Raw genomic sequence first — 26,873 nt, 5'->3', positions numbered from 1 at the left:
TTGTGCCTGAAAATAATAGAGCTGGAACTGTATGCACTATGAACTACCTTTACATTTTATAGTGTGTATAGCCAATCCCACAGTATATAAATTCAGGAATTTCAACGAAAACGTCTATCTTTAAACCTTCAGATCAGTCCTTCCAAAGAATTAACCGACTTGCATTGTAGTGATTGATGTTGTGAAGTCCCTAGGAAAGATCTGTTTCCATGACAGTAACAATATAAAACAGAAGTTTGCAAATTATTTCTTTACTCAAAGAAGATTATTAAAAAGAGAACTCTAATTTTATTACAGCTTTTTTTCTTTTAAAGGGTAAATTTACGTAACTTTCTATAATATGGAGGTTTATTTTTAAATCGTCAACCATCATCTTTGTCACGATTTTTATGAAGTATTATCTTATACTTTCCATAATCTTGGATATTCCAAAACCATAAATAGGCAATCAATAAATGGTTAACTGCCTGTGTGTTTATAAGCATTTTAAGCAGCAGTTGGGTGTATAAGGCTGTTTTGTTGTTTGCTTCTGAAGATCCATTTTTATATTGTTCAAGGAACCTTCCCTAGAGGAATTATCTGGTTGGTCTACTCTTAGTTAGAATTAATGTAAGTGTATAATATGTAGACTGTATATATACATATGTCTATATCTCTCTATAAAATATACACATAAGTATACACATACTAATTTTTATAAAATTACAAAGTTTACCTATATATTTTACAATATGGAAATAAGGTTATGAGAAAAGGAGAATGCCAGATGGAAAACCTCAAAAACCTTTGGAAGACAAGTCTCTTATTCCTTTATACACTAAAAATATCTATATTAAATTTTCCCATGAAAACATTGTGTGATAAAATGACAAGGGGCTAAAATGAAGACCTTTAATACAATAGAGTTACTTTCATGGTTATAAGGCAGTTGTCTTATAAGTCATCATCATTATTTATTTTCAGGCAAATGAAAAACTTAAATCTAATTGAAAATAGAGCATTCAGTTTTAATTAGCAAGGTGCAACTTTATGTTCTTTTTTTCTTTGTTACATTAATCTAATATAGTAGATATTGGAGAAGGTTTTATTGTGTAGGCACACAAAAAATAGCAATTCTTAGGCTAAATTAAAACAGGTCTTCTCACTAGATTATTCAACAAATAGTTTCTGGAAAAAAATTTTTAAGATTATTAGTCTCTATTCTAAGAATAAATACAAAGCATTCTTATTGTGGGTGTCCTTAAAATGATGTAACTATAAAATTTGATGCAGACAGGTTTTAAAATGCTGGATTTAAGTAATTTGAAAAGACATTTTTAGGCCACCAGCAGGCTTTGTTTTTACAAAACAACTTGTTTTAAATTGTGTAGCATATAGAAAGCCAGTGTATTCTTTTGTTTCTTTCAACAGTGATGGCAAAATAAGACTTGCCTGAAAAACCATAAAGCTACTGGGAATATGGTCCCATTAATATGCTGTTTCCATGACAAACCCTATTTTCAGATTATTTGGTTTGCCTATTTTATTTTTTTAAACCAGCTATCAATTGGAGTCAATTTTCCCCCTTACTGTGTGTGTGCTTGGTTCAGCTTTTGTAGTAAATATATACATAGTATGAAAGCTTTCTGATGCTCTTTAAAAAAAAAAAAAAAAAAAGCCATTTTTTACTTAAACTTTCTGCGGGGGCAGAAAGTCATATTTTTAATCTAAAAGCCAGTTAGTGTCAAACATATGCAAAACAGCTGGACCGGATTTTTCAGTTAGTCTGAGGCACTCACTTGTTAGCCTGAGTTAACTGTCTTGGTTCTTTTGTCTCCACGGAGCACTGAAGCCTTCCGCTGTAGTTGCATCATTCCCAAACTCCAGCGTTGAACTAGGAAAGGAGAACACAGTGAAGAGTTGATGGCCAATTAAAAAAAAAAATTGCCTAAACCACAAACCATTTCAGGACTTGGGTGACTTCAGATCACTTTCCCTGGTATCATGTTTCGATCTTGGTACATATTTATCTTTTTTAAAGATGCCATATTTTCAGTGTGTGTGTTTGTGTTCAACTTCAGCTACTCTTGCTTTTATTGCTTTATAATCCATCTTTTGGCTATAAACCAGATTTTACGCAATGTACATGCAATTAATTGAAACCAGTGTCATGACACTGGACGTCTCTGATACATTTCTGATTATAATGTTCTTTGTAACTGGGGCCTGAGAGATAATCAAAATGTGACCATTACATACATCTTGAGATGGACACTAGTAATATTGTCATTAAATACTTCACAGAAAAAAAAATACTTCATGGAATATACTAACATCAAAGTCTTGCAGGATTAACCTGTAGGTGCCAAACTAAGATGTGGACTACATGTAAGAGTTCTCCAGTTACATTACTAAAAAGGAATTGTGATACCACCTTAAGTTCAAGACTTTTAAGACCCTTACATTTGAAATGGGGTCTTACAAGGGAAGTGCCAAACAAGGTAAAATTAATTTTGGTGATTCCTAAGATTTATATCTATATTTTTAAACTGTTGGCAGATACCAATAGCCCCTAGAATTTGAGAAACATTACTTGAGCTTCATGACTCAGAATTCCCTAAAACTTTTGGGGCTTAAATATTTCTATTCACTTCGGTCATACCTTTGACAATGGATGTGTTAAACCATAACTATAGTGACAAAATAGCTTATTTGTAACCTGGTGATATAAAGACAGACTCTACACTAATATTCTTAAGTTTTATCATGATCTGTAGTGACAAGTGTCTCTACTCCATTACAGAATCAACTTCCTGTTTAAATATAATAACACTTACGTTGGGGATTTTTGTTTATAAGTTGATTTGGGACCCTAACAACGGCTCAAGTAAAAGGATTTATCACAAATCTTTCTCATGTAATGGACAGGATTAAGTATAATCTATAAGTACATCCTACAATGAACATATAATAAATGTTCTGAAGGTTATCACTTTTATAAGTCAAGCAGATTCTTAAAATTGTTTGAAAAAGTAAAATAACATTTTCCAATAGCAACTTCTCTAAATAAATCCTTTTATTTTAAGATAGTGATATTCTAAAGAGGTATATTTACCTCTTTAAATATTTTTGAGTGATAAAATTAAAATAATGCTGCATTTTCTAAAGGAATCATTAATACACTAGTTGAATGGCATATTTGTATAATTAATAATTCTAAAAGCGAAGTATTAGAATAACACTGATTTGCACATTTTATACACGCATGCTATTTTTTTAATGAAATTGACTTGCTGGAAGACAATAACTTTTAGGTTTTAAAATTTGTAGTATGCATATTTCATACAGAGACAATCTCAAGAAATTTTATTCACAATATAGACTTTCAAAACATGTTCTCAGGACTAGAGTGATTAACATGAAAATGAAACACTATTGCTGCTTTGAGATAGTTCTCTGTGGCCTGGATTTCTTTTCTTTCCTTTTTAAAATCCGAGTATCCTCTAATTTGTGGATATCTCCATGTTTCAGATCTCAAGACCTGTTTGAATTAAATTTGCAGGGGAATAACTGTAGGATCCCCCCATAGACAAAGTGTGGCCTTTATTTCCTTTCAAGTTGGCAGCGTGTCCTTGCTTAAAGGAAGCACTCAGAAAAAGATTGTTCTTTTGCCCTTGGAAATGCTCGTCTTCACAAACGCAGCAGCAAATACCTGGAAGTCATACAGGCTAGTTAAATGTATATTCCAAATGCCAAGTGCTACTTGATTGTTACAAAACAGAATTTTTTTTTCCTTTAAAAGTAGATTTAGAGACTATTCTTGACCTTATATTTCCAACTCTTGGAAAACACTTTCTAAAAGTTAACTTCAATAAATATTCTGTCAAAAACTCATAACTCAAACAGGGTAACCCACTGTTTAGGTTTGTCCAGGAATGAGGGGTTCCTTGGGATGTGGGATTTTCAGTGTAAAACCAGGAAAGTCCTGGGCAAACTGGAATGATGAATCATCCTATTCCATGGATTAAATTGAGCTTCCAAGATAGAGTAAAAGCTTTTGTAGTGGTCACTGGTCCAGCACTAAAAATATTCCGCTGTAGTTTTCGTCTCGTTCATTACCAGATGAAAAGCCAGTGAACAAGCCCTTTGAAACTGATCTTTTTTTTTTTTTTTTTTTTTTTTTGCGGTACGCGGGCCTCTCACTGTTGTGGCCTTTCCCATTGCGGAGCCCAGGCTCCAGACGCGCAGGCTCAGTGGCCATGGCTCACGGGCCCAGCCGCTCCGCGGCATGTGGGATCTTCCCGGACCCGGGGCACGAACCTGTGTCCCCTGCATCGGCAGGCAGACTCTCAACCACTGCGCCACCAGGGAAGCCCTGTAACTGATCTTGACAGTGAGTACCAATCACCAGAAGCTGAGTGCAACATGAAGGTATAACGGAATAAATCACATTGATATCTTGGCCGTTCTGTCTTCTGCCTCCTGAAGAAATGAGGCATAGATACAGGAACCTAAGTGGCCACTGAGCCCTGTTCTTGCTGCTTATGAAACCAGGTCAAGTAGCTATTTTTATGGAAGACTCTCAAAAGTATTCCTTTGGAATAAAATGCATTTTTTTAAATTGATGTTAAGGTTTATCAGATTGTAAGGAACTGTTAGGTTTTTGCCTATGTTTAGATCTCTTTTATTTCTCTGTCAGAACAGTCCACTGTAATGAGATTACAAACTCAAGCAGGGTTTATCCCTAATGGCTATACATCAGCACTTAATTGTCATACTTTTTCTCAGAGGTAAGTAGGTTTACCACGCATGTTTTCCCCAAAATGAAAAGTTGTATTTACAGGAAGGAAAAAGAAGTAAATAAACTTAAAATTCTACAGTGATTATTGGGAGTTGTAGGATGTAGGGTGTGGACCAAGCAATCCATGGCATTCACATTTCTATTTGCATGAAACTCTTCAATTAGAATTGGTCCACCCCTTTTAATTAATTAATTTATTTTTTAAAAATATTATACAATTTTATTGTAAAAAAAGTAAACTTCCATTTACAAATTCCAAGTACTTATCAAATATTACTATTTGAGTTATAGCAGAAGCCAGTTAGTTAAAGATACAGATTCTGGACTCAGTCTCAGACTGTGAAAACTGATGCTCTAGGCCATTTCATTTCCCAAATCTTATCATTGGATAAATTCTGTTGTAATTAATGACTTCTCCATTTTACTTCTTTTTCACTTATAGGTACATTTTAGTAAAGTAAAACATATAAAGAAAAGTATACTCATATAAAGCGTGTATTTGATCAAATTTCACAAAGTAACACAATTTTAAAAACATGACCCACATAAGTAAATTGAACATAACCAGTATCCTTCTCATGTACTTTCCTGAGCACTACTAACCCTCTCCAAAGACAGTCTCTATCCTTATATCATCAAGTAGTTCTGCCTATCTGGAATATCATATACATAGAATCTTGTAGTATGTGTTCTTTTTTATCTGGCTTCTTTTACTCAATATTATGTTTCTGAAAGTCATCTATACTGTTGAATTTGTCAATACTTTGTTCATTTTCATTACTGTATAATATTTCTTTGTATATATATTCCACATATTTTTCTTTTTTTAAAAACATATTTATTGGAGTATAATTGCTTTACAATGGTGTGTTAGTTTCTGCTTTATAATGAAGTGAATCCGCTATACATATATATATATTCCCATATCTCCTCCCTCTTGCATCTCCCTCCCATCCTCCCTATTCCCACCCCTCTAGGTAGTCACAAAGCACCAAGCTGATCTCCCTGTGCTATGCAGCTGCTTCCCACTAGCTATCTATTTTACATTTGGTAGTGTATATATGTCCATATATACACTACCACTCTAACTTTGTCCCAGCTTACCCTTCCCCTTTCCCGTGTCCTCAAGTCCATTCTCTACTTCTGCATCTTTATTCCTGTCCTGCCCCTAGGTTCTTCAGAACCATTTTTTTTTTCTTTTTAGATTCCATATAGATGTGTTAGCACACGGTATTTGTTTTTCTCTTTCTGACTTATTTCACTCTGTATGGAAGACTCTAGGTCCATCCACCTCACTACAAATAACTCAATTTCGTTTCTTTTTATGGCTGAGTAATATTCCATTGTATGCATGTGCCACATCTTCTTTATCCATTCATTTGTCGATGGACATGTAGGTTGCTTCCATGTCCTGGCTATTGTAAATAGAGCTGCAATGAACATTGTGGTACATGACTCTCTTTGAATTATGGTTTTCTCAGGGTAGGGTATATGCCCAGTAGTGGGATTGCTGGGTCATATGGTAGCTCTATTTGTAGTTTTCTAAGGCATCTCCATACTGTTCTCCATAGGGTCCACCCCTTTTTATATTGACTTCATCCTTCTTGTCATCCTTCTGATTCATCCATTCCTCTCAATCTTCTTATAAATGCACATAAAATTTCACTGCCTTTGTTGTTGAAACAAAACACTATTCTTGCTATCTTTTAATTAAACTCGAGGTAAAGAAATAAAAAAGATGGGCAGATAAAGTAGTTATTTCAGGAGATACCTACACATTAGACTCTAAAGCTTTGGTTCTCAATAGGGAGCAATTTTGGCCCCCCAGGAGACATGTGGCAATATCTGCACACATTTTTGGTTGTCATGACTGGGGGTGGGTGGGTTTCTACAGGCATCTAGTGAGTAGAGGCCAGGGAGGCTACAAACCATTTCACAATGCACGCAGGACAGCCCCTGACAACAAAGAATTATCTTATTCAAAATGCCAGCGTTGAGAAACGCTGCTCTAAAGGAATATTTAAAATTGTGAGTACACGTTTTTAAATAATGAAACATATTAAATTTATAAAATAGGATTGAGAAAAATATGGATTTACTCATGCCTACAGCATGGACTTTACTTTTGATCCGCAAAGTTTGTCTTACATTGATGAATAGCCTGATGATATTGCATTGTAGTCAATGTCTTCATCTGCTTGAGCTGCTATAACAAAAATACCATGGACTGGGTGGCTTAAACAACAGACATTTATTTCTCATAGTTCTGGGGTCTGGGAAGTCCAAGATCAAGGTGCCAGCAGATTCAGTCATAAGTATGAGACCCTACCTCCAAATACCTATACATTGGGGATTAGGATTTCAACATATGAATTTTGGGGGGAAGCAAACATTCAGCCCATAACAGTCAACAAAATAAATCTGCTTTCATTACTTAAATCTAGACAAGGACAGACAGTATCATAATTTCAGTGGAAAAAATCTGTAAATTACATTAAATAAGCTTATTGAAAAAAATCTCTTTCAAGTGTTAGCACTATGCTGTTACACTTCATATTCCACATTTCCATTTTCTTTACACATGTCCCTGCATCATTGAAGGTGTTACGATACAGAGGAAGAACTAGACCCGGAAGGCAGAAAACCTGGACTGCAGTCTGGACTGGGCTAAGCACGTTAAGGTACCTTGGGTGAGTCCGACTCACAAGATTTCATGAGTCAAATGGAGACACTAATGAAATAATAGACATGAAAACCCTTTTGTAAACAGTGAAGCTCTGTACAAACGCGAGGGGTTTTCATTATCACTCACATTGAGCTAATTAAGGAGGAGACTGAGACATCTTGAAGGCTCTTTCTCAGCTTTGACTACTCCCCTCCCCCACTTTTGGAAAAGGATGTTCCAGTCACTGAAGGGACCCAACGTGATGTGGGCCTTTCTGCAGTTTTCCCAGCCCCTGTCCTCTGGCTTTGTCACTACACTTGGGTTCTCCCGGACATACATAGGATTTTTCCCAGTTTTTATGAGACTCTGGTTAAATTTAGGATAAACCAGTCTGCAGTGCAGCAACTGCACTATTTGACTGGGCTTGGGTCCTCATAAGGGGAAAGAGGGTCTTGTTTGAGAGGGCTGGTCTGGGGCAAGAATTCTGCTCCAGGAGTGTTTCAAGGTCAGAAGTGTAAGAGGGCTAAGAATATGTTCTAGGTCCAAATGTGACAAATTCACAGGCAGACACTCAATTGAGAGCCCTCACAGAGTGACACAAGTGCCTCAGGAACTGTCCATTTGTTCATTAATGAAGCTGGGGTAGATGTGAGAAGCAGCTTGGGATGGGATGCTTTGTGTCCTGAGGGCAGACAGATTGGGGTCATTTGGCACTGGAAGAGGTGAAAAAGAAAGGGATATAATGAAAACCAAAGTCAGCTAATCTTTCTTGGAGCTAGCTCTCATGGGAGTCAGTAAAGTGTTAGCTGAATGGACACATCTCTCAAATAGGGCCATAATCCTGGATTGGAAATATGACCTTTCATCTTCCTCTTTTTCAAAAAAAAAAATCAATTTCAAGGTAATAGGGACTTGGACGCAAAGAAGTTTAATGTCATCTTGGAAAGAATTTTGGATTTGCAAGACGTGGTTTGAATCTCAACGAGCTCTTAGCCTCAGATCCATTCATCTGAAATGGTGATACTAACAACTTTTTACTAATTCATATGGTTGTTGGGAGGATTAAAGAAATACAGTATATAATGGCATTTTTAGCACTAGAGAGTCATCTACAGATCTTCGTCTTCCTCCCCTCACTGTATATTTCTTTTCTCTCTTCCTCTTCTACCTAACATTCTCCCCTACCCTGCTTCCTCTCCTTGCTCTTCTCACCCATATGCCCTCCCCTTCCCTTCCTCCTCCTACAACTCACCATTATCGCTGATGGAAATTGAAAATGCAAACTAATGCCATATTGTTCCTGCATCCTCTTTTCAGGCTAAGGATGTTTTACAAGACTTATTCAGATAAAGATTAAGTTCGTGGGCAATCTTAAGGTTAAATGACACAAATAATGTTCTGTATATTAGTGATATTGCTCTTAAAGCATAAGTGCATTTCTATGCATTCATGCCCACCTTGGGATACACTGTTTCAAATTCAATTTCTTTATGGCTGCTAACAATTCTGACCTAACTGGTAGGTTGTACACTTGGGTAACATGGCAGCAGTTCTTCAAGGCTACTCTAAATCATGACCAGGAAGAGAATCATAATTTCCTTTCATAAATAAACTCTTCTACAGACTGATAACTAACTGAAGAATTGCGAGTCCTTTGTTTGTCCTGTTGACTATATTGCCAAAGGGAGCTTGTTCAATAGTGTTATGAAAATGCTCCTTTGATACTATTGGAACATACTGAATATATTTTGATGCTTGAAGTGTAGCAGGGTTGAGGGCTTATATCAAAGCAGTTGATTGGTCATTTCTTTATTTCCTTGTATAGAAGGCAGCTAGCCATTTTGGTGCCTTGGTGACGCCTGAGGATCTAGTATATCAGTTTTTCTATTGCTGCTGTAACAAATTACCACAAACTTGAAAAACACAAATTTACTGTCTTACAATTCCGTGAGTCAGAGTATGACATCGGTGTCACTGGGCTAAAATCAAGGTCTTGCACGGCTATGTTTCCTTCAGTAGGCTCTAGGGGAAAATCGGTTTTCCTGCCTTTTCCACTTCTAGAGGCTGCTCCCCATGGCTCTTGGGCCCCTTACCCCATACTCAAACCAGCAACATGGATCAGGTCTTTTTTTCTCACTGTCTGATTCTCTCCAGCTGGGACGGGTCCCCTGCTTTCAAGGACACATGATTAGATCAATGCAGGACAGTGCTCCAAGAATTAGAGCGTGGACATTTTGAGGGGATCATTTTTCTACCTGCCACATTTATGTTTAGCTGTTGGAAATAGCTGGAGGATCTTTTTTTTTTTTTTTTTAAGAAGTATTCCCATCACATTCTCATTCTTTACAATTCCATTTTTTAGAAACTGGCTTCCTGAATTTCTTCTGTTCTCCATTTTGTTCTCTCAAAGTATGTTTCTGTCAACGGTCAATTCCTCATTGATTTCCCCTCTCCCTCCACCCCATTTTCTGTTAAGTGGTCTGCACATCGGTCCTAATCCTCTAACTCTACCAGATTTCTTTATATTCCAGATGTCATCTTTCTTCTTCTTTCTGCTACAGATCCTCTTCTTTGCTACCCACCCTATATGTCTTTTCAATACATTTCTCTCTAGATTCATGGTGTGTGTCTGTCCCAGAAATAGGTCAGAAAGAGACAGTGATTGACTAATGTCGAACATTTTCTTCCAAGTGAAGAATAATATAATCCCACTATTTTTTAAATTACAAGTGATATAACTCTATGGTTTCCATCAGAAACACACCTGTCAAGTGACTGTATTTTTGCCCTTCGGTGAAGGGCTGGATGTGAGAAATAGTTTACCTAGTTAACCTCATCTCTGATTTATTCGATCTGTATTTCTAGCTGTGGCTATAGATTTTAATTCTTTATGAAGTTATCACCATGTTCATAGAGAAAATTTTTTCTCATCATCTTTAATTTAAACACTTTGTTGAAAAAGAAAAATCTCAATTGCCTGGGTTGCATTTTATACAAATTCAGGTAATGAGTACGCCTGTCCTAGTTTAAAGTGTTATGTTGACATTTTTGGAGAAGAAATTTTTCTAGCATTACAAATGCATCCTTAAAAATGTTCTCTAAAATGTAATTTTTAGTCTATGTTAGAAACCAACTGCAAGATTTTTTTTCTATCTAGACTGTTATGGCTAAAAGTACATATTTTCCTCCCATATATATATATATATATATATACATATATATATATATATATATGCTAAAAGTACATATTTTCCTCCCATATAAATATGTCTGAAAAAATATGCCTTTTTCAGCAACTTATTTAAGAAGAAGGATTTCAAATGTTCACAGCTATCCCCAAATATGCATTATTTGCAAGCATCTGAATTTGCAGGGATTATATAGAGAGAATTTCTAGAAATCAGTAATGAGTTAGCATATACAAAGTTATCATCAAATACCTCTATCATATATTCTCTTTTAAAATTTACACCATTCATCCTCTCTATAACTTTTTTTTCCCAAGTAGGGATAATTTTTAGTAACAGACCAAAGCTCATTTGAATGCAGTAATGGTTCTATAAATAAAGATGTTTTTAATAATATACAGCTTCATTAGAGTCAAGTTGAATTTATATAGGAGGTATAGGGTGTGTTTGAAGATCTCAGATAAAGCAAGTTATAGTGAAAACTCATTCAATGCTAACTAAAAAAAAACATATGACCCTCGAAATATATTTATCGGAGGTGGCAATGGATTACGAGGAATTCTTAAAATTGAGTGTAGAGTAGAATCACTTGAGGAGCTTATTAAGTATGAGGATTTCTGGCCTCATTTTAAGAGACTCTGATTTTGTTTGCCGGGGTGAGGATGGGGTTCAGAAAGTTCCATTCTGGTGTTTCTGATGCTGGTGGTTTTTGAGGCGTTTTTTGAAACATTGGGTTAGGTAAAGTTAAGGAAGTGAGTAAAGGACCAATAGTGCTCAGCCCAGGAAGAGAAATGGCTTAAAGAAGGAACACAATAGCAGACCCAAGTAGAGGCAGTGGGACCTTGGATGGAACCGGTCACCACAGAAATGGAAGTGGCAGTGCCAGTAGGACCCTCTCTCTGGTCCACCAGCCTTTCCTCAGTTTTTGATAGGGACAACTGATGTTTCTCAAGCTTGTATGAAGGGTTTAGCAAACACAACTTCAAGACAAGCCCCTAGCCCTTCTTCCTATCTACAAACCTCCTTTTATAAAGACAGTGTGGAAACTTCACTGGACTCAGAGCCTGAAAAGTATAAGAACTAGCTTTTTAGAACTCTCAGTAGGGAGTCGACCTATCCTGCCTGTCTTTATCCCTAAAGATCTAAATTAAGAACAGCCAGGTGTCAGCCTGGTGTGCCCAATGGGCCCTTCGCCAAGGCCAGGTCTAAAATTCTTTTAAGTTTTTAAAAAAGGATAGGGCTCGGGCTTCCCTGGTGGTGCAGTGGTTGAGAGTCCGCCTGCCGATGCAGGGGACACGGATTCGTGCCCCGGTCCGGGAGGGTCCCACATGCCGCGGAGCGGCTGGGCCCGTGAGCCATGGCCGCTGAGCCTGCGCGTCCGGAGCCCGTGCTCCGCAACGGGAGAGGCCACAACAGTGAGAGGCCCACGTACCGCAAAAAAAATAAATAAATAAAAATAAAAAGAGGATAGGGCTCTAATTCCATAACTAGAGGTTAACTTAGAGGTATCCTTATAGTTAGAAGACTTTCAGAGTCCAATCAGTTCACTGATCACGAGGTAGGGAAGGAGAAGTGTATAGATTCTCTCTTGCTTACATACAGCATCTGACAGCGACACAGAGAAGGAAACAGTGCAGCAGGTGGAGGACTGATGGGCAGGCAGAGGAGGGATTTCAAAAGGTTCTGGTTCCCCCCAGGCTGGGCCTCTTCGCTTTCAGCAGGGCAGCCATTGGCAGAAGCTGAGCATGGAGGCCTCTCAGGCAACTCAGCTTCCCATCCGTTCTCATTTTGTTTGTTTAGGTTTTTAGTACAACTGACGTCTTAGAAGGCCCTTCCTTTCCAGGGAATTCACTAATCAAGTTAATACTCTATTCGTTTCCATAAACAAAGCCTTATGAAAGAGCAATTCATTCATTAACTAAGAAATGTGATCATTTCCACTGTTGTACTCAAGTGCTTCAAAGCACCATTGTTGTTCACATCAATTAATCTAGGTAACTGGGAAATGTGAGTAACACAGGACTAAAATGTATTCCAACTGATTTTACAAGACTTAAAAAAAGACAAAAAAAAAACCCTAAGATATCTAAACTCATGTTGTCTTAAGCATGTTAAGAACTTGCTTCATAGGGAAGAATAATCACAGTTACAGAGGAGAGGACGGCCACTTCATTTTAGAATGAAGTAATTTTACTCCATAGAACTTACTGGAGCTTGGAAAGTTTCAAGTAGCTTCTTCCTTTGTGCTAGGAATATACTGGGAAGAAATACCTCCTCCAGGAAGGGTGAATGCCACGTTAGCATCGAGCTAGGGAATATGGGAAACAATATTTAAATTTTATTTACTTATTTATTTATATTTTCTTTTGGCTGACTGGGTTTGTGCCCGGACTTTTCTCTAGTTGTGACAAGCAGGGGCTACTCTTTGTTGCGGTGCGCGGGCTTCTCATTGTCATGGTTTCTCTTGTTGCGGAGCACAGGCTCTAGGCGTGTGGGCTTCAGTAGTTGTGGTGCGTGGGCTCAGTAGTTGTGGGCTTAGTTGCTCCGTGGCATATGGGATCTTCCTGGAGCAGGAATTGAACCCGTGTCCCCTGCATTGGCAGGCGGATGCTTAACCACTGTGCCACCAGGGAAGCCCCCGGAAATTTTTTGATGAACATTTTTATTATTAAAATGTTTTTGTGGTCTAAGATGGATATTAAATTTCAAAAATAAATATTAGATCTAATTAATTACCTATACATAGTCTTAATACTTGATTCAAGGGACAGCTCATGACTAAGAAGAAAAAAAAGAGTCATTAAACAGCCATCCTTTCCAAATAACAAATTGTATACATTTCAAGGGTACATGTGGTTATGAGGTTTTTAAAGAAACTTACAACAGAAAGTGCCTGAATAAATAGAGATGGTTAAAGTGATCATCGATTAAAGACTTTTACAGGAAAATAAAATTGATCTGTCTCCTACACATTCCACCTGCTCCAACTAATTCTTCCAGTCTTTTTCTATTGAGATGTAATTCACATACCATAAAATTTACCCTTTTAAAAAGTATAAAGTTCAGTGGATTTTGGTATTTCTCAAAGTTATACAACCTCAATGTTGCCTCTTTCCATATTTTGAAATTGATTCAATGGTAAAAAAGGAAGGAAGTTCATGATAGTTTTCATACCTCAAAATAAACTGAAAAAGGAAAGTGACTCTAGAACTAGTTCATAGCTTACTTATTTCTTTATATAACTCTATTAATAAAATGATGCATATAGCTTATCAAAATGTATATTAAAACATAAATGTAGAAAAATATAAAACATTACTATCCAATAATAGAACTTACTATATTGGGTGAGTAGAAACTTTTAATATGCAATGGGTGTATTATAAGGTTTTGTACACTCACCGGAGGAGGATTAAATTTTTGTCTTTGACCTTCCTAGGAGCCAGAGTAAAGTGATAAACTGTAAAATTCATAATGCTCATACAGTTAAAAACAAGATAGAATCCATTACTGACTACCATAGAGTCATTATCTATTCTCGGCATGAGCCCTCCAATGTCAAGGAGATGCTGAATCCTGATGCAGTCCCTCCCGTTGCTGACTATTCCAGATGGCAGAAGAGCTAACACCTGCCTCTAAGTTCCTTCTGCCCAGCAAGGCCTTATCTACACTCTCTCTTTGTCCTGCCCTCCTTTTCCGCTGAGGAAATTCAAACAGCAGTCTTCAAGGCCAAAGTCATATGTGATTTTTTTCTTGGTAGGTCCTTAATACCCCCAGACAGAATTAATTTTCCTTTATGGACGTGATTCGTTTCGGTGTTGGTCTTCCCCGGTGGACAGTGATGGGCTTCACAGGAGGGAAGTGTCTTCATTTTCACATCCCCAGTGCCTGGCACAAAGCAGGTACTCAGCAAAGGGTGGTGTGTCAGGTTGATTTTGTCAGTCACTCCTGACTTCTCACCCTGCCGTGGATGCACGTTGGTTTGTCACTGTCCCTCTTTAGAAGTGATCCCAGAATGAAAAAAACGTTTTCCAGATTTTAGCCCTTCGGCGTACAGAGTGCCCATCAGCTCTGGAAACCAGGTTTTCCTCAGCTTTCACTTTCTAATCTAAGTGCAAGCCTTTATTTGTATCCCTGATAAATGTAATCTTGTTTCCTGCAGGAAAAGATAACTTTATCTTGCCAGACCAAAACGAAAAATCTCAGTTTTAATTCTGTCATCTGTCACATCTACTCTATCAACCAGTTTGACGTCATCTGTGTATGGGAGGATAATGTGAAATATGCGCATTAGCCTTTTTAATGCAATTGTGTATTTAGTGCCAAAGAAAAAAATATCCAGTATGTCTAATTATTTATTGGGAAGTTTTTATTCTTCTAATTCAAGATTCTAAAAAACTACATTCCTCTCTCCCTCCACCCATCACCAAAGCTTTAGATAGCTCTGGAAAAATACGTCATCATTTAATATATATGTCATCATTTAATATATATGTCCTCTGCCTAATATCTCCCTGACGCCTACAGACTTTCTATGTGTCCCAGCTATGCACTCCAATAGCATCCTGTACATTCACTAACATACAGCTCATCACATCTCACATCATAGTTTGTATCACTGTCTCTATCCCTTACCAGTCTACAGTCTCAATATTTATATTTTACTCAATATATCAATTGCTTAGCACGCTGCCTGACTAAAATTTTATTTGAATCAAATCTACTTTAGATCAATTATATAATATTTACAAATACTATATTCTTTTGTGTGGTTCCATCACTGGATCAGTCACTAACAAGAGGGGGTATGCTATCTCAAAATAACAAGAGACATTATTTCAGGGAAGGTAAAGCAATCAGCAGATCAGATTATTTCTCTAATAACAGCATTTCCGGTTGCCATAAGCTAATCAAATAATGACTTACATTCAGCAAAATTTAAAACCTCCTAAAATATGGAATATAATAATTGATCAATAAACAAAATGTCAATTTGGAATTTAAGCATATTTGTTGCCCTGAAATGTCTATACAATTGTAGGCTGCAATGCTGAATTTCAAAGTTGGGGCATCTTAGGTACTATTCAAGGGGTTTTAGCTAACTGATGAGACAAACTTCTGGAACACCAAAGCAGAAAAATGTAAAATGTGGAAAACTACCCAAACTGAAGTTTTTCAGGTATGATTTACTTCTTAACATAAAGCAGCCCTAATGAAAAGTAAGCTTTCCGTTAGCAGATGCTAAAGAGACAAAAATACTGTTCTTGTCTGCTCTCTTTCCCTTTGGTCAGCTATCAGTTGTCATGAAAAAGAAAATACATCGCTATTTCCCAAACCCAATATTTTTAATATCTTGACATCTATATTCATGTTGTTAAAAAGTTAATAATATGAAGAATTTATTATAAATTCTCAGTTGCGTTTTCAGAACCAGAACCTCAATTATTAAGGATTCATATGCATTTGGTGCTGAGTCTGTGCTATGACATGATCCTGTTCTCTATTACTTTACAGTTGAAAAGAGATGTCATTTGACAAGAAAGATATTTCCCCATACTTTCTTCCACCACCATAAAAAAATTATAAAAAGTATGAGAATTAACAAAATGAACAAACGTTACACTAATAAAAAACCACAGGGCTTGGAAAACTGTCAAGAAAAGGTGGGACAGGGAGGGAAACAAATGAGAAAAAAGGTAAAGAGAAAGGGGACCAAGGGTTTAAATAGATTAAGAAATACTTGCATGTGGCAAATAAGATCACACTGCATAGCTAGGGCACCATCGGGATTTTGTTTTAATGAGAACCAAGACACCTCCTGGAAAACAGCTCACCTTAGGCTGAGCGTCAAATCCTCCAGCTTGGTGGAAAACTAGTGCCAGAGTTTTTGGAGTGGGACGTATAAGTGTACTGCCCTTGGATGGATCCCCATCTAATCCTCCCTAAAGCCTACCAAGAAGGAAGCCCGAGAATGAACACTAAGAGTGCTGTTTTCATTTAAAAGCTGTGAAAGACACTAGTATCACGTTTCCCCACTGCATTGACAGAGCATTACCATGAAGGGGGTGCCCTACGCACTGGAGATGTTCATTGCGACTTCATGTTGCTGAAAGGGTTGGCTCTTTGGCCACTTGTCAATTTGGTTCACTTAGAGCTATCATGTTACAGCAGCATCAGTGCAGGTGGAACTGACTGGTTTTGACATTAAATGGAAGTGGCCCAGTGCCAATGGGGCAGCAGAGGGGTTGTAGGAAAGTTTCATAGAAGTTCTGTGAATGCTGCAAGATTCAGAAGCACATCTCAGGAAGAGGAAAATGGTGGGCATCTTACAAGAGCAGTGAAGGTCATGGTCTTGAGTACATGTGAGACACCTTTCAGAGCTCTTGAAATTCCTGGGTGAGAGTGAATTTTGAAAATGGACTGAAAGAGTTAACATACGTAAGTCTAGAGTGTGAGTATGAATAGGTAACAGGTATTTGTCATCCAAACAGGGATGACTTTGAGAATGAAGGGTATGTTGCTAATTATGCCAAGACAACAGATGTAAAATAAGACCATCCTGGACAAACTGCAACGTACAGTCACATGTAGTTCCTCCTAGGAACTGTCACTTCCACTCTTTTAGTTTTGTAATGTTTGTAGTTTTACCCTAAACATGTATTTTTTTAAATCAGAAAAATATATAAAATTATATAACACACATCTAAATGAAGTAAGGGGAATGAGGTCTCACAAGAGTGACAGGGCAAAGATAGAAGCATAATACTTACATTGTTATGTTGACCCCAGTACCCCACTTCCTGACACCACATTACAGTCTAGAAAATTATGTCTGTAAAATTATTGTCTGTCAATTATTCTTCACCCCCTGGCAACCCCAAAGTGGCCTACCTTGCTTAGAATGGTCACACTGTCCCGGCAGTCATGGTATATGCCTCACTTCCGCTATTTGATTTTACTCTCTGCTTTGTCTTCTCTTTGGGAGAGTACTCTTTTAAGGTCCAAAAGGATGTTTTTATGGGCGTCCAGTTTAGAAACACAATGCTTCTGATCATAGCTGGCCCACATCAGTCCTGTCAAGACATTAATGGTAGAAAACTTCTTTAGAGTGCCCAGGAGATCAGGATCCTAATTTACTTTGTTCCTAATTCACAAAGTTGACTTCTTTTTTTTTTAAACTAGGTTGACGTTTTCTCTTTCGTGAGTTCTAACATGTAGCTGGAAGTTTCCACTGCAAAGTGTACTTGTTTGGCTTAAGGTCTTTTCAAGTGACTTTTATAATTTTAAAAAAATTTTGGCGTTGGAAATTGAACTCTTCCTCCATCCATAGGGCCGGTACGGATAGAACTATGCAGTCTTCTGCCATTGTCCCAGCCCATTTCCTTGAACAACTGCCTTTATGAGGGAGATGAGATGTGGCGACTTAGCTCCCTACTGCTCCCAGACATGCAAATAAAGCTGGAGTTGAATCCGTATATGAGAGCATGTGGGCTGCCAGTCCACTGACTCTGAGTCTGATGTATTAACCTATCATCAGTAATCGGGATTGATATCATCTGCCCAGGGATGCTGTTCTCTTGGTGAGGAGATGGCAAAGTTCTGAGAGAAGGGGCCACAGGGCAGGTAAATTTGATAATGGGGCACAGAGAGCATCAGAGCATGGGACAGTGTCCAGGAAGGGGTAGTCCCATCCTGCCAGTGGGAGCATGGTAAGCAGACAGCCACTGGGTGGCTAAGGTTGAGGGGCTGGGGGAGCAGGATGTGAGCAGAACAGGTAGGGGGCCCCTATTACCAAAATATCTATTGTCTACCTGGGAACAAATCATGTTACAAAGATGAGAAGGTCAGCATTATTCTCAGGAGGTTTTCAACGTAAGGATACTGTTCATGGTACTCTCTGGTTAGGTTACATGTATGTAAGACTCAGGTCAGTTGTAGAAGGTTAAGTTGGGTTGGAATTTATACTATTTGTGCACTTGATAATAATAATTCTTATACTTCACATGTGTATAATGCAATGTATATATTATATATATTATATATATAATCTATTTGGTCACAATAACTCTGTGAGCTACGTAGGGCATGTAATATTAACTCTATTTAATACATGAAGAAACTATGGCACAAAGCATTAAGATGCAAGGAGAGTGGTAGAAGTCCCCAGAGATGGGGCTTCAAAACATGGTTTTCTGACTTCAGATTCAAAGATAATTTTTAAACCATACTTGGCTGCCTCTCAACCACAAATTAATTGGTAGCATCTGGCAAGCTGAAAAACAAAATTGTTTTGAGTATTTTTTCTTTTTGCCATTAAATAGAAAAACCTTCTGGGTTCTACCAGCTTGTTCTCTATTAAATATACTAATTGAAGTGTAAAGTAATTTTATTCTCTAAACCAGCAGTTCTAGAGGATATATACAAGGAAGAAAATATTAGGATTTTTAGTTTTATATTTTTGAATGTGTTTAAATGAACATAATATCTCCCCACAGTATACCTTAACACATATATACATAAATATACATACACATATATAGCAATAAATGTGTATAATTTATAAGTAAGTGTATTTACAAATATTGAGACAAATGTTCTTAAAGAAAAAACAACACAGAATTGCAGACTCAAAAAAGCTTGGAAACCATTGTTCCTAACTGGTAACAACTTTCCCTAAAATGTCCACACAGTTTTTAGCTAAACACACTCCTCCTTTTGTTTCACTTAATGCTTAGTGCAACGGGGTATGGCAATGGCTGCTATACCCAGAAAAACAGAAGCTTTGAGTGAGAAGGGCCTGGAGGGATCAATTCTCCTAACTCCTTGATTTGACAGAGGAAGAAACTGAGGCTTACGGGGGTTAAGGGATTTGCCCAAGCTGACAAGTTAAGGTTGAGCCCAACAATACGGGAAACGGATGGAAAATCCAGTTAATGCTTAGCTAGCCATGGTAATGTATCATGGGGCTGGCTTGCAGAAATTAAATCCGTTAATAATCCCCAAGCCTTATTTTAGCCAGAAGTTTTAAATGCCTCACCTATCAAACCTTTTGCTAAAGATGATAATGTAAGGGCTTTGTTTCTCTGGGTGCCCAAAAATGTCACACATATACTGCTCTCTGGGTATCTGGTTATATACAAATACAAACTTGAGGAATACATATAGATATTTAATTACATACATCAATTGGTAAAAACAATTGTATTGAAACAAATATACTCCCCATCCTGACTTCAGTGAAAATGGAACCAAATTATAATATTCCCCAACAGGCAAATAACTACTCAAAATCCACTGAATTTTGAAATATTTTGTCTGCCATCATCTCCTTGGAATTTAAGACCAGACCAATGCTGGACTATTATCAGATGCTAAATTCCAGTGTGTATTTGGTTCTATTTCTACACTCTTAATTCTCTTCTGTTGATCTGGCCATGTATTTAATTACCAGTGCACAAGGGTTTTATTTACTGTAATATTATGGCAGATAAGACTAGTGTTAATTTTTTAATTAAAAAAAATATCCAGGCTATTGTTGAATGACTTCTTCCCTTCCCATGAACTTTAGAATCACTTTTCCTATTCAAAAGCAAAACGAAACAACACACCCCAAAAACACCAGCACCAACAAAAACCCTATCTTTATTCAGAAACTTGTGAAATTTAGAGATTGGTTTAGGGAGAACTGACTTATGCTGTTGAATCATTTTTTCTCCCTAAATAGGCTACTTAAATTCATTTCAATTAGGATATATCTTTTCATTTATTCAGTCATGTTATGCCCCCTTGACAAATGGGTTTTTTAAAAATTCTATTATATTTTCTAACTGATTGCACATTGTATGTAAGAAAGCTGTGAACATTTTCACAAACCTTGTAACCTGACATTTTACTGAATTTTCTTGTTATATATAGTAGTTTTTAGTTGATTCTCTTGGAGTTTTCTACATAGACATCCATCTCATTTGTGAATAATGACTATTTTGCCTCCTCCTTTCCAATTTTTATGCTTCTTATTTTGCTCTCTTGTGTAACTGTATCAACTACTATTTCTAAAGCAACTATATAACTATACCTTGATTACTGATCATTTAGAATTTCTCCCATTATGATAATGCTGAGGTGAACATTTGCAGAGAATTTGAGTAGTTTGGGTCATTTCCTTAAAATAGATTCCTACAAGTATAATTTGTTGGGTCAAAAGACACAAAAATTTTAAAGACTTTTAATACACTTTGTCATGTTACTTTCCCCAAAGGGTCTATCAGTGACTCTAAACACCCTTTCCCCTCTGTTCACAATCCCGAGGCTCCCGGCACAGATGCCCCCTTCCCAGCCCTTCCTCTATGTGCCTTCCCTCTGCCACCCACTGAGGAGATACCCAGGACATTCCAAATCAAGCCCCTCCCCCAAATCAAATAAAAGTAAAACACAAGAACATAAAACTGCTACCCCAGTAACCCCCAAATCAATTTGGAGATGTAATTCAAATGATTTGGAGATTATTTGCTCACTCCTCCTGCAAATCATCCTAGATGCCTCCTTTCCCTCATCCCTCACATTCTAAAGCCACTGAGTCCAGTGGCCTTAACCTCTCTCCTACCCATTCTTTATTCTCCACGCACACTGTTACCGCTCTAGTTCAGGAACTTGTCCTCTCTCGTCTGGACCACTGTAATCCCATCTAACTGATCTTACAACCTCTGTGCAATCCTTTCTCCATCCCTGTGCAGAACACTTCAGTGGCAGGAGACACCTCAGGATGGCCACCAACTATCTGTCTGTCCAGTTTCTCATTTTAACCTCTATCTTACTAATACCTGCTAGCCAGACCAGACTATTTGCAGTTCCCTGACCATGTACAGCTCCAAGCCTCTGTTCCTGCCTGTGCCATTCCAACCACAGGAATGCCCTATTCAGCACCCGACACCCCCAGCCCCATTCACCCAGGAAAATCCTTTTTCTGTTTAAGATCCAACTCAAGGGGCTCTTCTCTGGTGAAACATTTCCCATTCCACCCTTCGACCCCCCACCCTAGAACTGTTATAGGAAGGGCTGTCCATTGGACAGAGTATGGCAATATTTCCTGAGGTTCCTTTTATGCCCAGTTTCCAGGGTTCTTATATAAATGGAACAAAGATCCATAGGGACTGGCTTTCCCCCTCTTTACGGTGCATTACATTTGTTTAACATGACTTCAAAGTTATTCGATATAAATCTATTCCTGCCACCAGTATAAACACAAGAATCAGCCTTGCAGAAGGGGCCTCCATCGTGAGCTAGGGGAGGGAGGCTTAAAAGGTAAGAGCTGGCTCTGCCCCTCTCCATTTTCTTGTGCCTCAGGGCACTTGCCTTGCTGACCGTTAATGATCACCTTAGGCCCTGAAGCACAATGATGAGAGACCCCCAGTGACTGCTGCAACTTCAGACAAAGCTTTTGGTTTTTCCCTATTTTTTGGTGGAAGAGACATTCAGAAATCCTGTGAAGGGAAGGTAAAATCTTAGAGTTGGAAAGGGGGGGGTCAGCGTGACATCTAATTCAGCTCTTTGCTTCCAAGAAAGACCTGAGGAGCTAACCAGTACCTCCCATTTTTAAAGGTCTGTGGAATGAAAAATCCTTTGTTCATCCAAGCCAGCACTTGTCAGCCCTCATTGGCAAGCAATTCCTGGGTCTCACTTCCTATCCTTGCCTGCCGCCCACCTCCTTATCTCCTCTAACTCCATTTCCTGCCTCTAGGTGACTGGTTTCATATCTCTAGTTTACTAGGACTGCTAGGAAGCAAGAGTGTTGCCTGAATATGCCAATTACATGCTTCGAGCTTGTGCCAGAGTCTCCCTCTGATTCCTGTTCTCAAAAGTGGGTGAAGGGGGGGCACATGGAAAGCCTCAAGTGCAAACGCAGCTCTCTCTCGCAATTCATTGAGGAAATGGAAGAGGTGTTCCCATCACACACCTGGGGGATGGATTTTGCTAGGCACAGCACAGCTGCCCTTCTGCAAACTGTTCCAAAGCCGGCCACTTTATTCCAAATTCCACTGCAAGTGTCTGTTAATATCTAGTGAGATGTTCAAAGCCAGTTAACCATCTACGAGTTTTGGGGGTGCTCTTTTTTGTGGATTCATTGAGTAACACAGACAAAAAATGCTAACACATGTTTCTGTTGCTAGGCCTTAGTCTTATCACAGTTTGAAACTGTAGAAAATCAATTACGTGCTTTGAATTACTCCCTTTCCTGGCACAGAAGCATTTCTTCGTTCTTTCCGGACAGTGAACACTTTGCAACATCTACCACTAACAGCCTGTTAGGATTCTCTGCTAAATTAATGTAGTACAAATAAACCGAACAGAAGCCTGGTGGAATGCTAACCATCCCCCCTCTCCTCTGTTGTGGCCTCCTTGCAGCTTGGGACCTTTCTGCCTTGCTGCTGCAACATCTGGACGGCATTCGGGTTGTTTCTCAAGGACACAAGTGTGCACCTCCGGTGAATTTCAACTTTCAACATCTCTCTGGCTCTAATCTATATTTAATGTTTCATGACTGGTAGTCAAAGACGCTTCAGCTAAATATCAGGTTGGAATGAAAATGATCCTTGGGAGAACATTTGCTTCCAGCATGCGTCAGCAAAGTGTCTGTGACAGAGGCTTTCCCCAGAGATGTGTTGCCCACTCTCTTGCAGTAATAATAATTACGCCTTATGATTGCTGTGCCCACATAATCAAAGATCGCTTCATCAACTGCGATCCCGAGGGGAAGCTGCCTCTGCTCCTAACTGGATGTCAGTCACAGAGAGCAGCACCCCTAGGGATCCCCAATTTTTCGCTTGCCCTTTTTAGTCCTGTGTTGTTAGCATTGTGTTTCTTCATATTCTTCTCAATGCAAATGATGTGTAAATCATGCCCTCCAGAAGGCACACGTGGTGAGGGGGAGAGGGTGGGGAGGGAGGTGGGGCTGGTGTATTCTTCTCCCCCGGCCCCCCTCCCCAACCTACCACAGGGATTTCTCGCATGGAACATAATTACATCTGTGCCATATGGGCTCATTTATATTCTATTACAGGTTAAGCTAATACGACTCAGAAATATGCTAAAAATACCTCAAAGTATTCTAGAGCTGTCAAAACACTTGTCATTTCTTGCTCACCCTTTTGATTGCTAGTGTTTTTGTTTTTGTTGGGAGATTCAGAGAGCTAAGAAAGCATGCCGGCGTGCTGGTGTCCAGTCTATAAATATAGCTTAATTTCCTGTATTATTGCAATCTGTGGGCTTGCAAAGAAAAGATCTTTTCTTTATAAACCTAGAATGGCCCCAAGACATGGGCACTGAAGCCCCTACACTTGTAGATTTTAATTTCCCAAGAGGTAGGAAATACAGATTTCAGATGTGTGGTTTTGTCAGCTTTAGAATTTTTCTTGTCTTTGTTTGATGTAATTATCCACTGTGATAGAGAAACACCTGCAGTGGGCTGACACCAGAAAAGTGTGATGCTAGAGTGAGACGAGTCGGTTTGAATGTCAGGCAAATCTTGCCAAGATTTTACATGTGGCATGAAAATGAGAAGTACAATCTGTAATGAGTAATGAGTTCAACAATGATTTACAAGGGTATGTTGGGTTGTTTTCATGCAGTGGTTAAAGTCCATCGACCCATTAATTTCTACCATCAGTTCAGAAAATTGGTGAGTCATGCCTGTGTAGACTCTTAACCTAATGGTTTGATTATGTTTCATTTTTTTAGTATTACTATCTTAACATGTTAGTGGAAATTAATAAAATCTGTCTTGGGAACAGAAGAGCAAGGACAAATATTTTACTTTTCCATGCTTGGCAAGCAGCATTTCCAAAGCATATATGGTGCTGATCATGCTATCGGCCAACAAATACACAGACGATTCTACTGAGAACTGAATTCACACAAACGCATACTTTTCTAATTTTCTAATAACTGTTCTATGTTATCTGGTTGAAGGAGTGGTTAAGACTGCCTGGTTCCAATCTCAAATTCTGCTACTCACTAGCTTGTTATCTTGGCAAATTCCATAATTTTCCCAGTTCCCCCATCTATAAAATGAACATGATATTAGCAGATGCAAACTATTATATGTAGAATGGATAAACAAAACGGTCCTACTGTACAACACAGGGAATTATATTCAATATCCTGTAATAAACATAATGAAAAATAATATTAAAAACAATGTATATAAATATATATAAATGTATAACTGAATCACTTTGCTGTATAGCAGAAATTAATACAACATTGTAAATCAACTATACCTCAATAAAATACATTTTTTAAAAATGAGCATAAGAACAGTAGCTCTCTCCATGGGATTTTTGGAAGTATTAAATGAGAAAATATAAGTAAAATACTAGGCACAGTGTCTTGCATTTAGTAAATATTTGTTACTATTATTGTTGTTGATTTTAGCTTTAATATAAACAGCTTCTTTATATAGCTACAGGGCTCTTTTAACAAAAAATTATGTTTTTGTCAAAATCATGTTAGTTGCTCAAACTTCCATTTATCTTAGATCATGCAGGCCAGAGGTTCTTGGTACTTTTGGACTACACAGCCAAGTTCTTACTTTAGAATCAACAGAAACTTCATAAACTGGCATGGGAAGAAACAGAAAAAGTCAACATTAATATACTGAAGACAGTTTCTAGACTTGTATAATTTTGAAATATTTGTACGTTTACGATTGTTCAGAATACAAAGTGTCTAAACTCATGCAATTGAAATGTTCCATTTAAATACGAAGTTATTCCAGTTTATAGGGGGCAGATGGTTGAACCAGTAACTATAACCAAGTTTTTAGTTTTTGCTTCTTTCAATCCTTAAAATAGAGCTATTTCAAGATTTCGAAGGGGTGTGTGTGTGTGTGTGTGCGCGCGCGCGCGCGTGTGCTCATGCAGAGAATCTATACTGTAGACACATGCGCACAAAAGAACCTAATTTGGGGGTCTTCATTTACGTGTTCCTATCCAGCCTCATGGCCCTGGGTAAGTCATGTGCCTTCCTAGTCTGTAAGATTGGGCTCTCGATTATCCCTCAGGTCTTTTCTCCTTTCAGGCTGCTTATACTACCATAAAAGTGGAATTTTAAAAATTAGAATTATTATAAAAAGGGCTATAAGTTGCCTAGACACCTCAAACTTATATTTTTGAATGAAGGTCGACTATAAACTTGATGTAGAAATAGGAGTCTTCTTTTTCATTAGCCTTGACTTTGTGGTTAGGGATAGAGACAAAGACAAAACAAGATATGGGCAATATTTTACAGAAGGAGCAACCTCATCTCCTTCCCAGGCTGCAGGCACTAGGTTTTTGGACAAGGGTGCCAAAGATTTAAAAGGTGCAGTAGCCAGGGAAACAGCAGTGTGACGCTAGAGCCTCATGACTTTTGAAATTTCATGTTTAAAACTAGTATTTTTCAGCTTTCAGAAAATGTTTTCTTCCTCTCAAAATTACCCCGAGAGACTTTTCTGCAGAGAAGATTAGACACACAAACTTTTGATGGTTAAAGTTCAGTCGTACTTTCTTTTTAGTTTTCTTCTGTCAACTGTATTGTAAATTGCTTTAAAGTAAAAATAAAAGTTTTCCTCTTTAACCTTACACGTTAAAAATAAAATAAATCTTTAAAATGGTAAATGGGATTTGTTTCTCAGGCTGGGTCAGTGTGAGATTAATGTGTTCCAAAATGTCATATGGTTCGACCCTAAATCTTTTCTTAGAATATCTTCCCTAACCTATTCCTCTATTGTCAACATGAGACTACACAGGGTGTTCGAGATAAGGGCTGGTAGAAATCTATTCTACTGAGAGTCAAAAGGAGGTCTTTTTCTTTTCCCATGTAGTTACCCTTAATAGGTCAGGAAAAAAATTCTCTGGGAAAAGCTGGAAGTAAAGGTGAAACAACATAAGACAACTGCTAGGTTCACAAACACTGATATTTATTTGTTCCTGGTAGGGAAGGAGTGTGTAGGTATTAATTACTTAATTACAGATTTTAAATTAACTGCATTCTCTTTAAAAATCCCTAACCACAAGGGACAAAGACCCGCCCGCCCCCCCCCACCCCCGCCAGAAGCCTTGTTCTCCCAACTTAGCTTTGAATGGCAGCAGCCCTACAGAAGTGACCTAAGTTATAGCCATTCTGGCTCTCCACGCCAGATCTAGATGCTTAAAGCTTTAGAATTATAGCTATGTGTTCCCATATCCTCTGTAAAAGATATTTG

The 26,873-nt window shown here is 38.0% G+C and overlaps 1 long non-coding RNA gene across 1 annotated transcript in view; it reads right to left on the bottom strand.

Moving 5' to 3' along the window:
- The window catches only part of LOC137229082 (uncharacterized), a 566,856-nt gene that overhangs the window by 112,287 nt on the left and 427,696 nt on the right, over positions 1 to 26,873 (bottom strand). Inside the window, exons 8-9 of the long non-coding RNA XR_010945524.1 lie at positions 17,525 to 17,706; positions 1,779 to 1,873 (exon numbers count right to left, since the gene is read on the bottom strand). This is a non-coding gene — a long non-coding RNA (uncharacterized lncRNA). The remainder of the gene's footprint in view (positions 1 to 1,778; positions 1,874 to 17,524; positions 17,707 to 26,873) is intronic.

Source organism: Pseudorca crassidens, chromosome 8, assembly GCF_039906515.1.
Source record: "Pseudorca crassidens isolate mPseCra1 chromosome 8, mPseCra1.hap1, whole genome shotgun sequence".
NCBI classification, from domain to species: domain Eukaryota; kingdom Metazoa; phylum Chordata; class Mammalia; order Artiodactyla; family Delphinidae; genus Pseudorca; species Pseudorca crassidens.
The sequence above is the reverse complement of the archived record's forward strand: the minus strand, read 5'-3'. Positions and strand labels throughout refer to the sequence as shown.